The sequence below is a fragment of the Lynx rufus genome, unplaced genomic scaffold, assembly GCF_022079265.1.
Source record: "Lynx rufus isolate CCGP_SWC_20201006 ecotype Redwood Valley unplaced genomic scaffold, mLynRuf1.p SCAF_3, whole genome shotgun sequence".
In the NCBI taxonomy this organism is placed as follows: domain Eukaryota; kingdom Metazoa; phylum Chordata; class Mammalia; order Carnivora; family Felidae; genus Lynx; species Lynx rufus.
In genome coordinates, this window is record NW_025814845.1 from 62,396,339 (window position 1) to 62,416,101 (window position 19,763).

Below are 19,763 nucleotides of genomic sequence, written 5' to 3' on the forward strand. Positions count from 1 at the left end.
GGACAATTCTAAGTGCATTCTATATGGTTCCTCAGAGGACCTCTGGAAGAACTGAGCTCCAGGTACACACGGCAGAAACCAACTCAATAAGACAAACTTCATAGGCTTTTCTTTCCTGCCTCACTCTCCTAACCTCTAACCACAACACCCTCTCCAGCCCCAGCCAAATAAACTAGCAGCAGCCGAAGCACTTCTGTCAGCCTCAGCTTTCAGGGAACCCAAATTAGCGCAGTATCTGTATATCAGACTTACCAAAATACTTGTCATTGAACAGTCCATTTTAATACCCGAAAAAAGGGCAATTTGTCATATTAACAGTCAGTAAAGTTAACCACAGGGAACATGAACGTCATTAACAAATAAAACAAAAACAACTTTTGTCCATTGAGAATGATATTGTGACCGGGTGCCTGGGTGGCTCAGTCGGTTAAGCATCTGACTCTTGATTCCTGCTCAGGTCATGATCTCACAATTTGTGAGTTCAATCCCCACGTTGGGCTCTGCATTGACAGTGTGGATTCTCTCTCTCCTCTTTCTGCCCCTCTTTCTCTCACTCTCTCTCTCTCTCTCTCTCAAGATAAACAAATAAACTTGAAAAATAAAGAAAAAAAAGAATGATTTTGTGAGGGGGCACCTTGGTGGTTCAGCCAGTTAAGCATTCAACTCTTGATTTCAGTTCAGGTCATGATCCCACAGATTTGGGATATACAGCCGTGCATCTGTATGGTGCATCTGTGCATCTGTCAGCACAGAGCCTGCTTGGGATTCCCTCTCTCTCTCTCTCTCTCTCTCTCTCTCTCACACACACACACACACACACACGCACACACACACACACACACACACAAATAATAAAAAAATAAATTTTAAAAATAATGATTTTGTCAGGAAGTAAAATCATAGAAGAATGACAAAAAGTATGTCACAATCCTACCAAAGTTGTGGAAATGTATGTCTGATTTGGAAAAAAATGCAAATCTAACTGTAGATATGAGATTTGTGGAAAAGGAACTACATTCATTAGGAAGTTACATAACACTACATTCACTAATATTTGTAAGTATACACAAAAGGGGAAAGTCTGTGAGGAAATTTCAAACCACTTCTGTGACTTAAAGGTCAGACAATGTTGGGTTAGGAATAATAGAGAACACCCTTCTTTTCATAACCATAATTTGTTCCAATTAAGGGAAAAACAAAGAGGAATCAAACAGACAGAAATCAAAATATCTCCATTACTACTTACACTGGCTCACAGGCCAGGAGCTTTCCTCATACTCATTCAATCACAGGGAACAACTTATCACCACAAGCACCTTGAGGGGAAGGCTCTACCACCATAAAACTTAAGGCAGGAGGAGTCAAACCACAAGTGCATTTTCTCTGTAAAGCTAGATCCCAAGAAAAATGGGAGTCAAGAGGAATAAACCATGCTTGCCTAGTTTCTCCTTCCAAACTCAACTTCCAAATAAATTCCTTTTTCTTCTCTAATGGAGGAGTAAGGGCATGGGCAGAGGCCATGAATAGCTCATGAATTAAATACAGGCGTATCCCTTTTACTGTGCTTTACTTTATTGCACCTCACAGAAACTAAACACCTGTGGCAACCCTGCACTGAGTAAGTCTACTGGTGCCATTTTCCCAACAGCATTTGCTCACTTTATGTCTCTGTGTCACAGTTCGGTAATTTTCATAATATTTCAAACTTTTTTTTTCAAATTATTATTATATTTATTATTGTGATCTGTGATCAGTGATTATGACTCACTGAAAGCTCAGATAATGTTTGCCACTTTTTTAGCAATAAAGTTGGTGTGGTGTTTTTGAACCAAAAAGCTTTACTGGCAGGTCAAGGGAACATCCAGATATAGGGTTCCTCCTCTCCCATGTCCCTACCCAGGGGAGCCCCTCTGCAGAAGAACAGGAAGCCCACCAGGCTGCCAGACTTCGAGAGCCTTGGGGGTGGGCAGGTTGTCAGAGTGGGCATCCTGGCCTTCCAGGTGGCAATCTACTGCTCCAGCCCCGACTTGATGTCCATGAGCTGCTAGTACTTCTGGTTCTGCCACTCAGTGTCTGCCTGCACATCACTCAGCTAGGCTTCAATACTGCTGATCATAGCCTGGGTCTGGGCCAGCCATGCTCCAAAGCAGGCCTCTGTTTCTGCCAGTGTGTCTTCCAGGGCAGCTTTCATGCTTAGCTGAGCCTGCAGCTCAATCTCTAGAGCCTAGAGGGTGAGCCACAGCTCAGTGACCTCTGCCTTGCCTAGCTGTAACTGCTCTGTATGGCCAGTCACCTCCCAATTCAGCTCCTGGGTCTGGCTGGTGAACTAGGCTTCAGAACCCTTTTGGCTATTCTCAGCCATGAGCTCATATTGGCTTCTCATGTCACTCAGGGTCTTGGCAAGGTCCATGACCAAAGCGGAATCCACCTCCACACTAACCTGGCCAGTTACCTGGCCCCGAAGGGCACTGATTTCCTCGTCGTGGTTCTCTTTCAAGTAGGCCAGCTTCTCCTTCAGGCCTTCAGTCTGCATCTCCAGGAGCTGGCCAGAGTCAGCTCAGCATGCACCCTGCTCAGGCCGTTCATGTCAGCCTCAGCTCTCATGGACTGGTCTGCTCTGTCTCTAAGTTGGTTGGGAAGTCATCCACAGGCAGAAAGGCACTGTCAGTCTGCAAGACAATCTTAAGAGTTCTCAATGGTAGCACCAAGAATCTTGTCCCGCAGGTCCTTGATGGTCTTGAGGTAGTAGCTGCAGTGGTGGGCGGCCTAAGCACCTGCTTCTGGTACCAGTGGTGGATCTTCACCTCCAGATTGCCATTGGTCTTCTCCAGGGGGCACACCATGTCCAGGCAGGAGGCCAGGTGGCTGTTGAGCTTGTGTCTGGTGATCTCATTGCCCACCAGCAGCCCGCAGGACCCGGCCAGCCTCCAACAAAGCTGTCGCCGTAGCCCCAAAGGATAAGCACATCAAGCTGGCGAAGAACACAGACACACGCCAAGGCCGTCTGAGCCCATGGGGCAGCTGGGCATGCAGAAGGCACCTCCTGCCCCAAGCGTAGGGAGCCACTGTGCAGGCCCCCAAGGTCGAGGTGGTGGACAAGTGGCAATAACTGAAGGAAGTCATGGAGAAGGAGGAGGAGGAGGGTGACACTGGTTGGAGGAGAAGTGGTTGGTGGGAGGAGTCAGCAATAAAGTATTTTTTAATTAAGATAGGTATGTTGGGGTTTTTTAGACATATGCTATTGTATACTTAGTAGGTGATAGTGTAGTGTAAACATAACTTTTATATGCACTGGAAAACCAAAAGAATCGTTTGACTCACTTTATTGTGATATTTGCTTTTAATTACAGTGGTCTAGAACCAAACCCACAATAGCTCTGAGGTATGCCTATACCTTCCATGTAGAAGGAGACTTTAGGAGTGGGGTCAAAGCAAAACTACACACCCCCAATAGACTGGGAAGAAGTTTCTCTGGATCTGTCACTCTCTGAAATATCACACAATCTCCTACAAACCTCACCACTGTCTACAATTAGTTTCTATGAAAAAAAGAAAGTACTTGTTAGGGTGAATTTGAGGATAACATGAGAGATTACAAAGTAAATACGGCCCTCTATTAGCTACCTAAAAAATGACTCAAGAATGAGTTAATCTGAATTCTTTCATTTGAATTAGAGTTCCTTGCATACATTTGGATTGGGGTTCCTAGACAGTCAGAAATGCAAACTCACCCAAAAGGCACTCAGAAGGCAACACTCACCCAAATGGACACAGTCCAGATACAGTCTAGACACTCAGAAGGCAACACTCACCCAAATGACACAGTCATTGGATGAAAGCATTTGCTTTCTGTTCTCTGGAAAGAAAAGTTTATGTGTTTTCTGTGTGATTCTGCTAGAGGGCTGGCTTTCCCACATAACAATATCCAGTTCAGTAACGTAGCTAATATTCAAGATGCTCACCTTTGATTTTTGACCAGTAGTTAATGTCATCTACTTTCAATAACTACCATTAAAAGGTAATTGAGAAATTCTCTTAGATATGAATGTGAGTTACTTTGAAATGAAAGTATAACACTGGAAGTCATTAGAATTCACTCCCATTTATAATAGGTGAAGAAAGCTTAAAGAGGCATTGACATTTCATAGGCATTTAAAATTTTAGAAATCCTCAGTTAATAACTAATATTGATAGATTTTTTTAACGTTCAAGGAGCTTTAATATATCAAAAAAATATTCCTAACATCCAAATTATTTATCCAATGGAAATATTAAATATGTAATAACCCTTCAAAAATTAAAGATTAACATTCTTATAAACATCTACACTATATTCGCTGAACCTTGACTATAAACTTATTTATTCAAACCATTCTAAAACTCAATTTAAGTCTATTCCCATTAGAATCTCATATACCATTATATTAGAATCTACTATATAAGAATCCCTTAATGCCTTAAACTTTTTAAGAAATAGAAAAAATGCATACACTAAAACCAGTTAAACTTTTTCTGGTATTTAAAATTCTTACATTTTTTTCTTTGTTAGCTTTATTCCCATCCTAATGCATGTTCTTATTCTTAGACATGGTTAACAGTGAGTTTAGTTAGCATACATATCTTCCTAGTAGAAACCTCAACAGACACAACTGAAAAAGTGTTGTCTCTAGCCCAGGTCACAAATTCTGAATCATCTGCCGATCAATCCTGATTGGACATGGGACAAGGATGCACCTAAACTTCATTTCTTTGGCATTATCATTGTTGGTGTATTAATTATTCATTAGCAAGCAACAAATCACTCTGAAATTTAGTGGCTTACAACACCATTTGTTATCTCACAGTCACTGTGGGTCAGGATTCTGGGCTTGGCTTAGCTGGGTCCTGTGGTTCAGGGTCTCTCACATAGCTGTAATCAAGGTATCATCCAGGAATGCAGTCATCACAAGGCTCAACTGAATGACCTCTCAAAGTTATTCATTTGGCTGTTGGTAGAATTCAGTTCTTCCTGGACTGTAGAATAGAGGATCTCTGTATTTACTGGCTGTTGGGAATGCTATAGAGCAGCTCACAACTTGGCAGTTGGCTTCATCAGAGAAAAAAAAAAAAAAGCCAAAAAAGCCAGAGAGAGACAGTGAATGATGAAAGCAAGTCTTTTCAAAACCTAATCTAAAAAAGAAAAAAGAATAAAAAACCTAGTCTAGGGAATGATACCTCATCACTTTTGTTTTAATCTATTCATTAGATGTGAGTGACTTGGCAGGGTCAGATTACACAAAGACGTGAATACTAGAAGATGAGGATCATCTTCAAAGACACTTACAATTGGAAATTTACTGATATCTGTATCTCACTATAATCACTAGAGCCATCTAGAAGTCTCATCACCTAGCTCAAGAAGGTAAATCTTCTTTTGTGAAATGTGAAGGTAAATCTCCTTTGTAGGACACTTGGTTAATCTGTCATCTCAGGATACACAGGTAATTTTTTCTACTTTCTACCTGGTTATTGTGTATGACCATGGATCATACACCAGTATTATGGGTAACCATAATCAGTACTCATCATTTGTTTTACTCACTGTTCTCTATATTGAAAACTCATATGCTTAGTAGAAAGAATAAAGCTTTCCTCTACATACTAAAATAAATTAAAAAAAAATAATCCTATTCTACTACATTGTCTTCCTTTTTGGTTTTCAAACTTTTCATTGTTATAGCTTTTTATGGAATATCATTATGAACTCACAGGCTTTCACACATTCAATTTATGTCAATTAACAATAATTTTTATTGTGGTCTTTTTTTACATTTTTTTAATGTTTATTTATTTTTGAGAGAGAGAGAGACAGAGTGCAAGCAGGGGAGGGACAGAGAGAGAGGGACACAGAACCCGAAGGAGGCTCTGGGCTCTGAGCTGTCAGCACAGAGCCAGATACAGGACTCGAACTCACAAACTGCAAGATCATGACCTGAGGCTGAAGTCGGATGCTTAACTGACTGAGCCACCCAGGTGCCCCTATTGTGTTTTGATGCTCAAATTTTCATGATTTGAATGTCATTACATTGCTTCTTTATCATTTTAGTCTTTATCCTTGAAATTTTTTTAAGTTTATTTATTTACTTTGAGAGAGAGAGAGGGAGGGAGGGAGAGAGAGTGCATATGCACACAGAAGCAGAGGACAGGAAAGAGAGAGAGGGAGAGAGAGAATCTCAAGCAGGCTCTGCACTGTCAGTACAGAGCCCAATGTGGGACTTGATCTCACGAACCCATGAATCATGACCTAAGTGGAAATCAAGAGTTGGATGCTTAATGGGCTGAGTCATCCAGGTGCCCCTATCCCCTGACATTCTTAAAAATGTCTTTGCTCTCTCACCAAAAAAACTGTATGGTATGTTTCAGAACTGCTGTTCCCAATCCTAATTTTCTCCTATTCTATGACATGGAAATAGATGCCCTCTAAGCAGATGTGATTCTTTTAGTGGAAAATAGTGTCAGAAACAAAATTCTCAGGGGCATCTGGGTGGTGCAGTCGCTTAAGCGTCTGAATCTTGATATCGGCTCAGGTCATGATCTCACAGTTTGTGGGTTCGAGCCCCTAATCAGGCTTTGCACTGATGGCGCAGGGCCTGCTTAGGATTCTCTCTCTCCTTCTCTCTGCCCCTCCCCCATGCACACGTACATGCAAACTCTCTCTCTCAAGTAAATAAACTTAAAAAAAAAAAACAAAGAAAACCAAAAAAAAAACCACACACAAAATTCTTAGCATTAGGAATATGCACATTTGTGCTCTTGTAGGACAGAGTGCTGATACTGTTAAATTTTAGCGAAACATATGGAAAAATAAATCCTTTTTAGAATCAAGTTTCAAAATTTTAATTTAATACTCTCTTACTTTTTAAAAATGAAGTTCTGTAAACCACTAAGAATTTTTGCTATTATGAAAGGCAATCAGGTAAGTAAACCTCACCATTTAGTTTTCTAAAGAGGAAATGAAAAACTTCCTGATTTAGCCTAAGCAGCTCAGGTCTACAAAACTGTAAGAATTCAAACTCATATCTGGTCAATAAAAATTATTAAGCAATCTTTTTGTGCATCCTCTCTGTTTCTCATAATTTTTTGCATCTCATATTCTCCGTGATTTAGCAGCTTTTCAGTGATCTATTGTGCAAAGTCTTTGTATTCTAAACCCTGCCTATTTAAAACTGCTTTTAAGTGTAGAAAGAAGTCTATAAAGAACTTCCACTGGGAAGTACTATCTCTGTTGGGAAGAAAGATGTTGTTTACCAAAAAAGGCCAAAGAGCCTGACTAATGTATACCTGTAGAAACGAACAAAATGGATGTGAAAATGGGGGCATTTGGGGGCCATTTTGGATGCCCCAAAATGGATGTGAAGGCTAAGGTGTGAGAGGAGCAGATATAAAGCAGTTTTAAGTTTGTTGATCTGCAGACATTCTCCTGCGACTCAGGACACTAGGCACAAAAATGCTTTGAGCCAATCCTAATACTGCTGGGACAGCTTCTTGAAATGTGGAGATGATAGTAACCTATACTAAGTCAGATAGAATTACCTTGGTAAAGTATTAATTTTGGAGTCAAAAGGCTCAGAGAAATGGACATTAAAATGGATTTACTATATATATATGACCACAGAACCCATTAGCTGTGTTCCTCATAAGGGCCTAACGGATACTTCTTTCATTAAAGCAATAAGGAAGGCACTGGCATCACTGAGTAGAGATGGCTGCTCTTTTTTAAGTCAGAAATGAAAACCGTGCATGCTCTAATAGAACTGGGTCCCCTAGTTTCAGAGGAGAAGACAGGATTCTAAAATAGGAGAGGCCAGGCGGTAGCACTTAATTTCCTGAAGCAAGATAGACATAAGCAGTGAAGCTGGGATGACAATGAGGGGTCCTTGCCCACAAAGAACATATGGCAACAGGGAATAGACCTTGGAGTTCCAAGAGGCAAACTTGACAGATAATATGGGTATTGCTTCATCTGTATAACCAAAAAAGATCAAGAGAAAATAAGCAGAAGGTTGCTGTCAGCCACTGCAATTAAATGTCATGATCCTTCACCCTGCTTCCAGATCCAGGCCGGTTCTTAGACCCAGAGCCCATTGATCAAAGCGGAGGCCAAACTCCTTGAGGAAGGAGCCTGCACACTACAAGCGTATATAAGAGTAACCCCCCTTATACTTCACCAGAGTGACTTAATAACCACTCATGAGAGAAATTTTACAATGATTAAGGTGGAATACACCAAATTTACAGGGCTATAAAAACTGAGATAATACTAACGCAATGCAAACTTTTTATAATGAAGTAACTAAGACATAACTAGTGGATCCCCTATTCTACCACATACAGCATCCTCCAGAAGCTGCAAACCTCACAGAATACAGGAATGACCTCTTAAGTTGAAGCCAATTGCTAGATAGGATTGATGCCCTGCGCACTAGTGGCTATCCTTCAAGGTGAGCCATACACTTTGAAACAATGGCCATTATATGGTGCTGAATCCATGGCAGTGGGAATGGCCCCTCATGCCATTTGAGGGAATTTGTGCTTCCCATTGCACAATTTAAGTTCTGCAGAAATAGAGTTCATGATTCCCTGGGGGGTGAATTTTTCTACCAGGGTATATAGTAAGTTTTCCTATAAACCTAAAGCTCCACCTGCCACGTAGCTGTTTCTGACAGAAAAGTTACTACACTACCTGATCATCATTCTCCAGCACTATACTGGCTGACATCAAATAGGGAAAATATGTCTGGAATTCAGGGCACTCACTGATGCACCTCTTAGTGTCTAGATGCCTGATGGTAACCACAAACAGAAAAATTACAGCAACCACAGCCACACAAAGGTAGAGTGACTAGGAGCTCAGACTCCCCACAAATGAAGGTTTGGAATACTTGAGAGAGCAATCTAGATGAGCAAAGTGCTGTCCATAGGCGAGAAGAATCTACAATGTGTAACAGAGGAGGAAAATAGATAAATTTCAGTTACAACCACAGCATTAAATACAGAAATGGGGTCTGTAGTTTGTTCCACTAGCCCTTTTATGTCAACTACTTTACTTGGGGTTTTAGTATTATTTTGGTTTTTTGAAGCTGTGACCAGAGCCACAAATTTGAAGAATCGGCAGCAGAACCCAGTAAACTCATCTTGGGTCATGAGTGTTATCAAGAAGGTCCAGGAGTGATGCCCGTACCCGATAACGCCAGCCTGAATTCTAGCTGCGGCATTTCCATCTCTTTGCCTGATGGCTTTCTCAGGCCATCAAAGCCTGCTCTGCCTCCACACACAGTGAACACAAACTTCTTGAGAATGAATGTCCCACAAGATCAACCCTCAATCAATGACTGGTGCACATAGTATATAAATATCCCAACCCCCTCCTACCTTGGCTGGGACAACTCTGAGCCTTATTTCTACTCTGTTTAAAATCACATCATAAGTCGCTGGATAATGTACTCTTCAACAGCTTTCTTCCCTTCCTGGTCTCATTTCCTCTGTCCCCTACTGATGTTTCCATGTATCCTCTCCCAAATATGTGGACTCAAATATTTGTTTCTGGACCTGCTACTGGGGAGGAATGCATATGAGATATACAAATAAGCAGAATGGGAAGCAAGAAATTTCTTCCTTTCTCATTCAAAAGTCTAGCAGATCACCAGCTAAGATGCCCATAATCAACACAGGATAACTGAGGGACATTAAAAATTGTGGTGCAATACTTGGGGACTGTAAAGGGGCAAGGTGTAGCATTTTTGAGTCTTTTTCTGTGGAATGCATAAGGAATTCAGAAACTGTGATGTAAAGTAAAGTTGAGAGCCAGAAGGCCTACTAGATGGAGATGAGAAGTAAGTATCATCATTGTTGAAGCTGTTGGGGGTCAGCAATTCCACCAAGAGAGTTAAGGCAGAGCACTTCTACAAGTGGAAGATCACTGTGCCCTGACCACACCAAGAGGCCAGACCACAGGTTTCATTAGCCTCAGACTTCTGCAGGCAATTCCATGAGGGTGCCAATGATGAGGAGGGACAAGGGGCTCTGCTCAGAACCCCGGGAAAACCCAAAGCCCCACAAAGCTAAATCTTCTCATTTTCCATGACCATGATGACATTTTCTCCTGAATCCAGGTATCATCCTTCCAATAGGATAGGAGAGGAGGAGTCCTCAGAAAAAGCTGAATTTTGGAATGTCCGAATAATTACACAAAATGAGACTTTTAAACCAAGAAACTGAGACAGTTTTAACTGGCTTGTTTAGATTCTGCTCTGGCATAATCCATAGTATCCAGCAAAGCAGGGCTCAAGAGGAAAATTTTTACGATAATGTCACTTCAACTATATAGATTTAACTCAATCCACACTTAACCTCATGCATTAAGGGAAGAATGCTTTCAGTATCTAATTTCTCAAGCACATCAAGAAGTCTATGAATACACTCACACTTTCTAGAGATATAAAGAGGAAGGTCCACACATCAGCTCAGCAGGCTGCACAGACAGGAGAGTCCTTAGATGTAGCCAGTCACATCCACCTGAGCCCAGGAAAGAGGCGACACTGTGGACTAAAGGATGCTGGACCTCAGGGAAACTGAAAAGGCCAACAGGCCAAAAAACGAATAATAGCTATCCCTGTCCCTTCTCCTTCTTTCTGCAAACTCTTGTTCTCTCACCTCCCCTATAGTTGCCCTATGTCTTCTCTTAACAATTCATAATTCAGCCACTGTGAACCAAAATACTACTAAGAAAGATAATCTAACACAAAGGAAATCTTTACATTCCTTAGATCTGAAGAAGTTCATTCAGAGGAAGAAATATGTTTATATTTATTTATTTACTTTCTTACATTTTAAATATATGTATATATATATATTAATTTTTTAACATTTATTTTTCAGAAAGAGAGAGAGTGGGGGAGGGGCAGAGAGAGAGGGATACAGAGAATCTGAAGCAGGCTCTGCACTGTCAGTGCAGAGCCCAACATGGGGTTTGAACTCACAAACCAGGAGGTTATGACCTGAGCCAAAGTCAGACAATCAACCAACTAAGCCATCCAGGTGCCTATATATATATACACACACACACACATATTTTTGTAAACCTCCATAGATAATAATGCAGAAACTGAAAGAAGAATGTGGAGATCTCAGGGGTTAACTTGTCCACACAACTGTTAGCCTGAGTTCCAAAGCCATGTCAGTATAAAGATGCCTTAAATCACAACTATAGAGTACTCTGTAAAGTGCCATATAAACAACAGTACTATCACTGGAAATCTAAAACGGAAAAGACAATATAACATAAAATTTATTTTACAGACTCAATATGATAATGAGTATGGGAAAAATAAAAAGTGAGTATGTGGCCTTCCATATGGCAAGGAAGTAGGGGAAATGTTGAGAAGGAGGGAATCAGAGGTATCACTACCGCCTCTGTCAAGGACAGAAGCAACATAAAGTAATTAAAGCCCAGTTTTGACACCAGATGGGCTTGGGTTTTAATCCTAGCTCTGCCACCTGCTACCTGTGCAATCTTGAACAATTTATTTATTTAACCTTTCTGAGAATTAACTGAATGTTGTGCAGATTAAGTGAGATCATATAACGTTTCTGGAACATCATAGATGCCCAATAACTATTAATCTTCCTACCCCATTCAAACCCACTTCCCACAACTAGGAGAGGGAAGAAGTAGAACCTTAGGTAAATAATACTGAACATAGAGAGGGAAGAAGCAGAGATCCAGGGAAAAGAACAGAAAAAGGACTGAAAGCTAAAATACCATACAGAAGGCTTTGCAGCACACACATTCCGATAAATCTGAGTAAATGTTTATGTCCAGTCTGAGCAGCCAAATATTCACATCATTATGACACCCACTAGGTCATCTCCTGCCTCCTCAACATCTTCTGGAGTCCATGTGAGATCAGTATCCAAACTGGGGACCCTGCCAAAATGCTTGTTCCCAGGCCCCAGGCCCTGAAGTTGTGATTCAAAATATCCTTCTGCATTTTCACAAAAGAAGTTAATATTTTGAGATAACAACTGAGGTGTTTCTCTCCCCATTTATCACTCCCATCACCAAATTTTCTTGTTGTTCTTCCCCTATTCAGTCAGGCAGCATTTTCTCAGGACAAAAAAATTAACGAGAACAAGGATCTATCAGTGTTTGACAAAAATTTTAATTCCACAGGGCCCACAACTTTGAAAGGGGAAAAAAGTGCTATTTTGAACAGTAAAATCCAAGTATTATAACATAGACCATGGAGTTTGGATAAGAGTCAGCCCTCCCCACCCACCCCAGCCCAAGAGTAGATGAAATCTGCCCATTAGAAGAACAGAAACCTTGAAGAAGGAGAATAGAATTATCTGTGAATGTGAAATTCCTGGCAGGCAAATATCAAGAACTTTAATGGACAATTAAGACCAAACCTCTGGTGGAATCATTAAAAAATAACTTTGGGGGCGCCTGGGTGGTTCAGTTGGTTAAGTATCTGACTTCAGCTCAGGTCATGATCTCACAGTTCATGGGTTCGAGCCCTGCATGGAGTCTGCAGCCTGTTCCAGATTCTGTCTCTGTCTCTCTCTGCCCCTCCCCAGCTTGTGCTCTGTCTCTAAAATAAATACACACTTAAAAAATTTTAAAAAATAACTTTGGAACTTAGATACAGCTTGAGGAAAAGGGGTAGAGCATAACTCTGAATCTGAATAAATTTAAACCTACAATGATTGAATAATCCATGAATTCCTGTTTTTTTTTTAATTTTTTTTTTAATGTTTAGTTTGAGAAAGAGAGACAGAGTGTGAGCAGGGGAGGGGCAGAGAGAGGAAGACACAGACTCTGAAGCAGGCTCCAGGCTCTGAGCTGTCAGCACAGCCTCAACCTGGGGCTCGAACTCACAAACCGGGACATCATGACCTGAGCAGAAGATGGATGCTTAACCAATTGAGCCATCCAGGCAGCCCCATGAATTCCTGGTTTTAACTAAATGTCATTAAATTAATATTTCTGTCATCTATTGGGAATAATAGCTCTAGGCATAAATTTAGCTGTATGAAAATTTTATAAAAGTCATATTTTCCACATATTCTGGAAATTGTATTACTTACCAGAGTTTTAAAAGCTACTTAGGTACTTCTGACACAGGTGGCCTGCAAACCACACTTTGAGAAATACTGTGAACTCTACTGAGTAAATCCCTTTACAGATCTTCAGGCTGTCCTATAAAATAATACTACTTCATAGAGTTAAGGTAAGAATTGAATGAAATAATACTTGCTAACTTGGCATATAGTACATTATCAATGACTATTACATGTTCTTAGCAGAGAAACATTTCTTACTCATTCCCGATACTTTTTTTTCCGTATTATAAGACCTTAATTACTGTAACTGCTGTTGTCTTTTATAAAACTTCACTCCATCTGCCCCAGGGGGTGAAAAAACTCACCTGATTGATAGATTTGGGAAGAATAAACTGGAGTGTTTTCAGTTCAGTTCCTTCTTGCTTCCTCCTGGAAACCTGTTACTAATACCCTTCTGCTGGGAACATGCCACCCATTACTCCCTAAGAGACAAACTCTGTCCATATAGTGAAGCTCCTTATACTCCAGCATTATTTGTTCTTGGGCAATTCTACTCAACTTGAGTATAGTAGGTTGGCCTACTTAGACGTCACATGAGCTACCTTACCTAGGCAACAGAGGTGCTCTTTTGGCTTACACCTACACCTTTGCAATAGCATGTTTATTAAAAAATTAGGGAGTGAAGGGGCAGCTTGGTAGCTCAGTCAGTTAATCATCTGACTTGATTTCAGCTCAGGTCATGATCTCACACTTTGTGAGATCAAGCCCTGCACCAGGCCCTGTACTGACAGTGTGGAACCTGCTTGGGATTCTCTCTCCCCACCTCTCTCTCTGCCCTCCTTCTGTCTCCCTCCTTCTCTCTCTCTCTCTCAAAAATAAATAAATAAACTTTTAAAAAATAATAAAATAAAAACAAATTAGGTAGTGAAGAAGACTGCTATTTAGTGAGTTCCTAAGGAATTCCAGCACTTAAGAGGGGTTAAGTAATATCCATTCAGTTTACAAAAAAGTTTGGCTTTTATATTCTTTGACTCATAAATTTTATCCAAAAAAAATTAAAGAAGTCTGGAACATGTATGAATAATTATTTTCATAATATTTATACATAAGAATTTTTATGATTAGAAAATGTAAATATCCAAAATAGATAGCTAGTTAAATTGTAGTACACCCTTAAAATGGAATACTATGCAGACATTATAAACAATGTTGTAGACTTCAAATTCTGACCAGATGAAATACAAACCAGATTTACTCTCCCACTTTAACAAGTAAAAACACAGACAAATAGAAGAAACAATTTTCAGATGGGACAACAAGCAACACAGGACTGTGGAAAGCAAACAAGCTGAGTCCTGCATTTTCACCAGCTTATTGCTTAGAGGCAGTTTCCAGCCCACAAAGCAGGAAGTTAGAACCCAAACAAAGATCATCACTATTGCCTAGTTGAGGAGACAGGAATAGAGATTAAAGCAACTATATAATTTGCTGGACAAAGTAACGAAGATAAGGAAGCTCTGTATAGAAAGAGCTCCATAGATTTGCAGATGGATCCCACTGAGTCTTTGGCTGAGTATTGATCTGCAAATGTATAAGAGAAAACTATGTAAGGTCAGGAGGAAAAACTACCAAAGAGGAAGAGGCAAAACAATTCCAGAGTTCACACAAGACTGGAAAAGTCTGCCTTCTCACCAGAGTGAACAGATTTCACAATATATGGTCTTCAAAAAGAATTCTCAGTAGGGTATCATCTTAGTAGTGGGACTAAATTAGTCCCAGACTAACAGGTTCTCTTCTCTATACTTACAAAGATTAACCTTGAAAGGATACAACTAATTAACTGTGTACCTGCATAAAATCTAACATTACTTAAAAAAATAAATCAAAATCCATCAACCAACAATACAAATTCATAATGCCTGGCCTCTAATCTAAATTACAAGGCATGGGGCACCTGGGTGGCTCAGTTGGTTAAGCACCCAACTCTTGATTTCGGCTCAGGTCATGGTCTCGCACTTCGTGAGACTGGTCCCTGCATCAGACTCTGTGCCATAGCGTGGAGCCTGCTTGGGATTCTGTCTCTCCCCCTCTCTCTCTGTCCCTCCCCTCCCCTCTCTCTCAAAATAAATAAATAAATAAACTTTAAAAATTAAAAAAAAATTACAAGGCATGCACACAAAGAGATTACAAGGCATGCACACAAACAAGAAAACATGACACATAACCAGAATAAAAATGAAACACACATAAAAATGACATAAATAATGGAACTAGCAGACAAGAATACTAAAACTGTTAATATAAGTAAGTTACACATATTTTTAAAAGTAAGGAAAAAGATAGCCATGATGAGAGAAATAGTGGGTATCTATTAAAAAACTGTATTTCTAGACATGTTAAAATATGATATCTGAAAAGAAAAAACAAAGATGGAAAGCGATCAACAGCTGATTAGACACTGGAGAAGAAAATATCAGTGAATTCAAAGCCATAACAATATTAACTTTCTAAAATGAAATACAAAAGGAAAAGAAAATGAAAAAATAAATTCACAGAGCATTTGTAATCTGATCAAACACACAAGTGATTAGAGTCCCCAAAAAGAGAGAAGGAGGTGGAGACAAAACAGTATTTGAAAAACAGTGGAAAAATTTTTTCCAAATTGGACTAAAATAGAGAACCCCAAACCTAACAAACTTAATGAACCCAAAGCAGAACAAATGAACAAAAACATGCCAAAACATAATAATCAAATTGCTGAAATGATCATTTAAATAGATGCAAAAAAAAATCTGGTTGACTAAATTCAACCCTGACTTACAATAAAACTCTCTATAAATTATAGGTAGAAAGGAACTTCCTCAACCTAAAAGATATTTATGAAAAATCTATCACCAATTTAAAACTTAGTGGTGAATGACCAGTTACTTTACCTGTAATAAAACTTGTAAAGGATGATCACTCTTAGCACTTTAACTCAACATTCTGTTGGAGATTCAAGCCAGTGAAATAAAGCAATAAAAATAGATAAAAGTTGGGGCATCTGGGTAGCTCAGTTGGTTAAATGACTCTTGATTTCAGCTCAGGTCATGATCTCGTGGTTCATGAGTTCTAGCACTGCATCAGGCTCTGTGCTGGCAATGTGGAACCTGCTTAGGATTCTCTCTCTCTCTCTTTCTCTCTCTCTCCCTCTTTCTCTCAAAATTAATAAAATAAACATACATACATACATAAATAAATAAATAAATAAATAAATGTCACTCATGTTGGAAAGGAAGAAATTTAAAAAAAAAATTATAGAAGATATATGCTCTATGTGAAAAATCCTAAGGAATCTACAAAAAAAAAACTATTAGTTCCAATAAGTGAGATAAAGCAAAGTCACAAGATACAAGATCAATCTATATATATATCAATTTTATTTCTATATTCTAGCAATACATATTCGGAAATTGAAATTAGGAAAACAATACCCTTACAATAGTAACCAGAGGTAGGAAATATTTAGGGATAAACGTGACCAAAAAAAAATGGGCAAAGCCTATATACAGGAAACTATGAAACACTGCTGAGAGAAGTTTTAAAAGACTTAAATAATTAGAGAGATATACCATATTCATAGACAGGAACATTCAATTATTGTTCAGATGTCAATTTTTCTCAAATTGATTAAAATATTCAATTGAATCCCAATCAATAGCTCAGAAGTCTTCTCTGTTTAAATTGACAATTTCTAATTCTAACTGAATGTATGTACTCACGCAAAGGAACTAGAATAACCGAAATAATTTTGAGGAAAAAAAAAAAACCTCTGTAGCAGAGAGAAAGTATTCTACATAAGGTCTGGTAAGAAACTTGTGTAGCAATCTTCTGAGAATGCCTGAAAATTCTTTTCAGTGATTATTCATCCTAAGTGAGTCGTTCAACTCCAGAAAATGCATAGCTTATAATTGATACTGGCTTAATTAGAAATGCTTAGACTGCAAACTAATGTTGAGTTTGTATATTCTGTCAGAGTTTCTTAATAATTCTGACATTTACATATAATTTTTAAATAACTTTTATTATAAGAGAATTAATATTTAGTGAAGAGTATTATGATTAAGAGAACAAGATGTAGAGTCAAATTGTGATTAAATCCTAATTTCACTATTTACTTGGACACATTATTCTTACTTTAATCAAGTTACTCACCATTACCTGGTTTCTTCATATATAAAATGGAAAATATGATGACATTTACATCATACAGTAGTTGAGAGGATTAAAATGAGATGTTATATGCATGCATTTTTCAGTGGATAAGGAATAGAGCCCCTGAAACACAGACCATAGCAAGGACGAACAAATAGGCAAATAATTAGTACAAAAGGGAGCATGGATCTTTGGTGGACAGTTAGCCATCTCAGACACCCTCTTTATATGGGATAAGATAGATTATGACTATGTAGACCTTAATGAACAAAGATTCTATCCTGCTACAATAGGAAATGGACATACAATTAAGCAGTCATAGAACCGATTATACCAAATACACTAAAAGAAAGAATGGTCCTTTTCTATATCTAATAAAAGTAGAGTTGGATTTACTATGAAGATAATGAATGTTAAGCTTCAAGATCCCCCCTCTGCATGAACCCTTTCCAAGCTCCTGAGGGATCCTTTAGAAATATATTCCTCTAGTGATGTATTTTGTAAAATTTGTAAAAAAAAATAATAATATGTAAGTAGCTGGACATATTTAATATATACAATTTATGAGTTTAAAATGTATTCAGCAAGAAACTAACCTGTGGAAAGCTCTACTAACATCAGCTATGTAACATCATAAACAGGATTTAGTTATCATGAGTACTTAAAACAGAAGTTATCTCCATTCAGATGTGCATTGACTAGTGCAATTTATACAATTATAAACCCATAATAACTTTTTTGTCTTTTTAATGGAATTATACTTCATATAACATATAAGAATCCATGTATTTGAAGGACAGAAGTCTGTAGCAGTACTCCAAATACTAAGTTTAACTGTGTGTGAAATCAGGCACTCTGTGAATCTTACTTATCAATAATAAAGAGAAAAATCAATCAGTTATGCTAAAGAAATTATCTATTCTCTTACTAGAAAGGGTCTTAAAAATGTTTTTAGAAGAGAGGCAATCAAAGCATATGCAACCAAAAAAGCAGAAAGTATTATAGAGGTGCCAGCCACCGATAAAAACTCATATTACTTATATCTTCCTGGATCTGAGGAGGTTCATGGTATCTGTCAACTTTTATAATTTTTGCAATTTATTTTTTCCTTCTAACAAATATTCACTCTTGTAACCTAATTTTTTATTCATTATTTTTTATTCTTGTTTTTAGTGAAGTTTTCCAAAATTATACAAGCTTCAGACAACACAAAACATGGGTCCCTCACAAACACAAATTTTAGGGTCTACTTAAATAGACCCTTTTAAAATATTTATTTATTTATTTTGAGAGAGAGATAGAGATAGAGAGAGAGCAGGGGAGGAGCAGAGAGAGAGGGAGACAGAGAATCCCAAGCAGACTGTGCACTGTCAGCGCAGAGCCCCATGTGGGGCTCGAACTCACGAACTGTGAGATCATGATCTGAGCCAAAACAAAGAGTGAGACACTTAACCTACCCCTACTTAAATAATATCTTATTGTGTACCACTGTAACGTGGAGCACACTTAAAAAATAATTAAACTTATTAACACAACATTCTGTTTGCTTCCTTCTAACAGAATAGTTCTGAATTATCAGCGATATCATTGATGTAAAGCACTCTGAAAGGTAGTAAAAGCCATATCAGTGCAAATTATTATCTTATTATCCTTTTAAATACAAGTATCTGGAGCTCTCAACATTTGTTTGATAACTATTTTTTATCTGCTAGTAAATGCATGACATTCCTGAGGCAGTGGAGGGTATAAAGATGAAATATATCTAATGCTCGCCTTCACAGAGTTCATAGTCTCCAGCATGAGAATACTGTAAACTGAGCATAAAATTAAGATACAAACTCTATGTCAGTGCTAAGAACTAAATTGTGCTCCTCCCCTCAAAATGCGTATGTTGAAGTTTCAACCCCCAATATGATGGTATTTGGAGATGAAGCCCTTGGGAGAGTAATTAGATTTAGATGAGGTCTTGTGGGCTCTCATGATACAGGTTTAATATCACTATAAGAGACACCAGAAAGTTTGTTCTCTCCGTCCTTTTCTCCACCATGGGAGGAAGACAACTGACTACAAGCCAAGAAGACAGTCCTCACCAGAATACAACTATGATGGCACCCTGATCTCAGGCTACCAGCCCCCAGAACTATGAGAAAATAAATTCTACTGTTTAAGCCACCCAGTCTATGGTATTTTGTCAAGACAGCCTGGACAGACCAATACAGTTAGCAAATATCAGGGTTTTTTAAAATTATAAGCCACATTTTAAAAGTGGAGATCATGACCAAATGCACACATGCATGCACACATTTCACACACACACAATACTTACACTTTCAATATGTTATATATACTCTCATTGTTTTCTATTCAAGTTCATTTTGTAAAATTCTGGTCACAGCCCTATTAATTGATTTTACAACCTCCTAATGATCACAACCTGTCATTTGAAAAATACTATTCTATGTGAC

At 38.6% G+C, this 19,763-nt stretch overlaps 1 pseudogene; it reads right to left on the minus strand.

The window, feature by feature from the left end:
- Positions 1–1,892: 1,892 nt before the first annotated feature.
- LOC124521096 (keratin, type I cytoskeletal 19-like) lies at positions 1,893–3,123 on the minus strand (annotated as a pseudogene).
- Positions 3,124–19,763: the final 16,640 nt, after the last annotated feature.